The sequence below is a fragment of the Triticum dicoccoides genome, chromosome 6B, assembly GCF_002162155.2.
Source record: "Triticum dicoccoides isolate Atlit2015 ecotype Zavitan chromosome 6B, WEW_v2.0, whole genome shotgun sequence".
NCBI classification, from domain to species: Eukaryota; Viridiplantae; Streptophyta; class Magnoliopsida; order Poales; family Poaceae; genus Triticum; species Triticum dicoccoides.
Window position 1 is genome coordinate 478,928,767 of NC_041391.1, and position 3,807 is coordinate 478,932,573.

At 46.3% G+C, this 3,807-nt stretch overlaps 1 long non-coding RNA gene across 2 annotated transcripts; it reads left to right on the forward strand.

Annotated features, from left to right (window-relative positions):
• Nucleotides 1-594: 594 nt before the first annotated feature.
• LOC119325515 lies at nt 595-2,498 on the forward strand. Of its 2 annotated transcripts, none has more exons than XR_005157563.1 (4): nt 595-1,111; nt 1,267-1,555; nt 1,926-1,991; nt 2,165-2,498. It is a non-coding gene; the product is annotated as an uncharacterized LOC119325515 (long non-coding RNA). The 2 variants fall into 2 exon arrangements; XR_005157562.1 differs by having other exon boundaries at nt 1,414-1,555.
• Nucleotides 2,499-3,807: the final 1,309 nt, after the last annotated feature.

Below are 3,807 nucleotides of genomic sequence, written 5' to 3' on the forward strand. Positions count from 1 at the left end.
TGCCTGTGAGGACAGATTCGTGACCTGTGAGCATGAACACACTATTTATTACGCGCGGTCTCATGACAATCCGGACGGAGAACTGTAATGTGTAGCTTTAACTTTGGACGCCAGCGAAAGCATGAACACATTATTACCCGCGGTCTCATGACTCCCAGGCCGAGGCCCACGCAAGAAACAACTTGGCTGCACCCCCACAGAAAATAAGGGATCATCGAGTACTACGGGAGCGGGGCAACGGGGAGCGGCGTGCTCCTCCCGGCCTTCCTCGGTCTCTTCATTGCCGTCGACGCTCTCCCGCAAGGGGCCGGCCGAGGTCCGACGGTCTCTCTGTATAATTTATTTATATTCATATTATACTACTATTAAACAAGGAAACATTTTCTTTTCTATAACCACCCCGCTTAGTGTACACGATTAATTATCACCGTCTGATTGTCCAAATGAATAAAATCTAACAGACCAGATTAATCTAATGACATCCCATGGGTGCACTTAGCGATTCCAATAGGCGGACGAAAACTCTGTGCGATCACACCTCAAGATCCAATCGCCCCATACTAGAAAAAAAAGATCCAATCGCCCCACATAACTCACCCGCACGTCGCATCCCCGCAATCGCCGGCGCCCGCACTGCCACCGTCCCCGGTGCCCGCAACGCCGACCTTCACCAGCCGGCGACCGCAACAGCTCCCTGCTGTTTTCCCCAGGCGACAGCCCACCAATGCCTCTAACCCCCACACACGCCGGCAACCCGCGCCCCACAAGGTCCTCGGCGACCCACAGGCCACAGCCACCTTCCTCGCACGTCCCTGCCCCTATCTCCGGCCCTGCCGCTCATCTTCTGACGGACGCGAGAGCAGGCTGCAGTCCCTGCCGCTCCTCCTCTACTTCCACGAATCCATGAATACTCCTCACCTGTCGCAAGCCAATCCTCCTCTGGTTGCCATGGCGGTGGGGGTGAGGGGTGTGTGCGATAGCGGGAGTTGAGGGAGGAGGAGGTAGATGTGGTGCGGTGGAGAGAGACCTCCGGCAGAAGTGTGGGAGGAGGCGGCCGTCCGGTGTGGAGTACCACCATGTTGATTGTTGAGTACGAGCAGAGCTTGTTCAGGTATGCCCGTGTGACTTTGATGGGTCAGTAGTAGATCGTAGGTTGTATGAATTTACCAATTCAAGCGATGCGGTGGTGCTGATGGTTGTTTTGGAGCTGAAGGAACAAGTAGATACGGAGCTCACTTATATGTTCTCTTACTGTTCCACTTGCAGATTGGCAAGATAGACTCTAGGATTATGTGAATCTCAAGCTTAATCTGCTGCTTTCATTGACAATCGGTCAATTCTTCTCTCCCTCCTGAAATCCATCTTGCGAGTCTGTATGCTGACTTTGTGGTATTGTTTATTTCTTAACTACAGTTTGTGCCTTTGTGGCGTGGTGATCTAGAGCTATTTCGAAGAGCTAATGGACAAGGATGCTAGAGAGAGACTTGATGCAGCAAGAGAGACGTCTTTGTGGCTGAACTTGCTTTAGATGCTGAGAAGAATGCAAACACAAGGGGTGAGAAAAAACCATCCCATGAGAAAACAGAGGATTCTCAGAGATCTAAGGACGACAAGGATGTTCATACTCCCTCCGTTCCAAAATATAGCGCGTCCTCGGTTTCCGTGCTTCAACTTTGACCATTAATTTAATCAACAAGACCGACTGCGGCGGGCGAAAAAATTATACCAATGAATTCGTATTCAAAAAAAGTTTTTAATTATATAATTTTTGATCCCGCCGCAGTCGGTCTCGTGGGTTAAATTTATGATCAAAGTTGAACCTCGAAAAGCGTGGGCGCGCTATATTTTGGAACGGAGGGAGTATTATATATATTCTCTGCTCCTGTACACTGTTGAATTTAGTTTCTCTCTTTATATTTTTCTAGGATTTGAGCTGGAGTGATCAATGCATTGTTTGCCAGGACAGTACAGACGAGGAAACATTAGAGCAAGTAAGTAATGCTTGTTCCCTCAATGTTCTGATATGTCCAAGATTCTTCACTGACAAAGGACTCATTCCAAGGGATACCTTTACACAATTATTTATTTTCTTAATCAAGTACAATGTACATGCTCTTTTGTTCGGTGAAATGCTAGGTGATGTGTTTTTTGTCAATATTTGTAGTCACTCTCGCCGGCGTCACGAGATCTTCCACAAGCTGCTGTTCAGACCTCTGCCTACCACAACGCTCATACATACCTTTATGATCGATACTTCGGCGTAAGTTTTCTATGGCAGGGGCAAAGGGAAATATTTCTACGGTGATGTAACTTTTGAATGAAATTCCATCGATGGAAAAAGTAATAAATGGAATGATTTGCTGACCATGTACATTTTGATAATTTTGTTTGATCCTGTTTGTTGTTGATGTACATACAAAATAACAAAGGTAGAGAGGATATCTTTCTAAAAAAAAAATCTTGGTAATGAAATGGGGATACCTTCTATGATTTTGCTACGTTGAGATAGCTTAAGCATATTGAGAAATGTTGAGATAGTTAGTGTGTCTTTAAATGTACGCCGCTAAATTATATCATTTCTTGAAATAAATTTAAATTATAGTTGATTTGTAATATACTTTTAGTGCTATTAGAATAACTTTTTAAAGTATGTGAATTCTCGCATCTGGTTGTAATATTAGACGTGCATTGCACGTGCACACTTACTAGTACGGTTAAAATCACTATTCTGACCTTCGATCGAAATCAATTGACAAACTGAATTGTTGACAAAAAAATTCGCTCCACTGATCCTTTTATGTAGCGTCTGACAGCAGGCGCCACACTACACATGCGCTGCACGTTCGACCATCGTCGCATACCGGACTGTTCAAAATTTATTAATTCAATGTGCAACGCCTGAGAGCTAGCAGTGTGACGTTGGTCAGACGTGTAGCACCTGTTAGTCAGACGTTGCACACTGGCTTAGCAACTTTTAGGCATCTCGGGGTGTGACATTGGTCAGACGTGTAGCGCCAGTCAGACACTGCACAGTGTAGTGTGGCGCCTGGATGTCCGGTGCTACATAAGAGAGTCAGCCTACATAAGAGAGTCAGCGGAACGAAAAAAATTCACCAACAGTTCAGTTTGTGAATTAATTTCGACCACAAGTACTTTCGCAGAGTGAGCTCGCTTCCCATCTATGCTAACTGATGTCTGTGTGAAATGCAGACAGAGTTGGACTCTCCAGACCTGCTTTATGCACGCCAAAGTATGGGCGCCGTCCTTTCTTTCTTTTCTTTTATTTTGAGGAAGGGCGCCGTCCTTTCTTAGGTCAGAAATTGGGAAAAGGTCGCCTCGGCTCACTAATTTAGTGTTCCCTTGAGGGTGTGTCTAAATCTTAGTCGATTGAGATTTAATTAAGTTTCTGTTAAATGACGTAACATGCAAGAGTGAAAAAAAACTGAAAATAAAATTTTGCACGGATCATAATGTACTCTTCGAGAGGTGTCTGATCAACTGGGGCGAAAGCCTTGCTTCATCCGGAGCCGGCGTCGCTAACCTTCTTAGAGGCGTCGTTGTCATGTCGTTTAATCCTCCTCGTCGGCACCCCGGGGGAAACCCTAGTCCAGGTCTTCCTGGTACGGATGATGGCGGCGTAACCGGCGTCGTGGCCCTTCTTGAAGGCTTCATTTTTGGGGTTGCATGGTTGATCAGTGTTTCTTGCTCACTGCGGTGATGGTGGTTGTGCGGCCGTTGATTGTTCGGTGCTGTTCTTTGGGGTTCGGCGGCGGTGCTTTTGGCTTCGCAGGGCAGCTATCTGTTTTC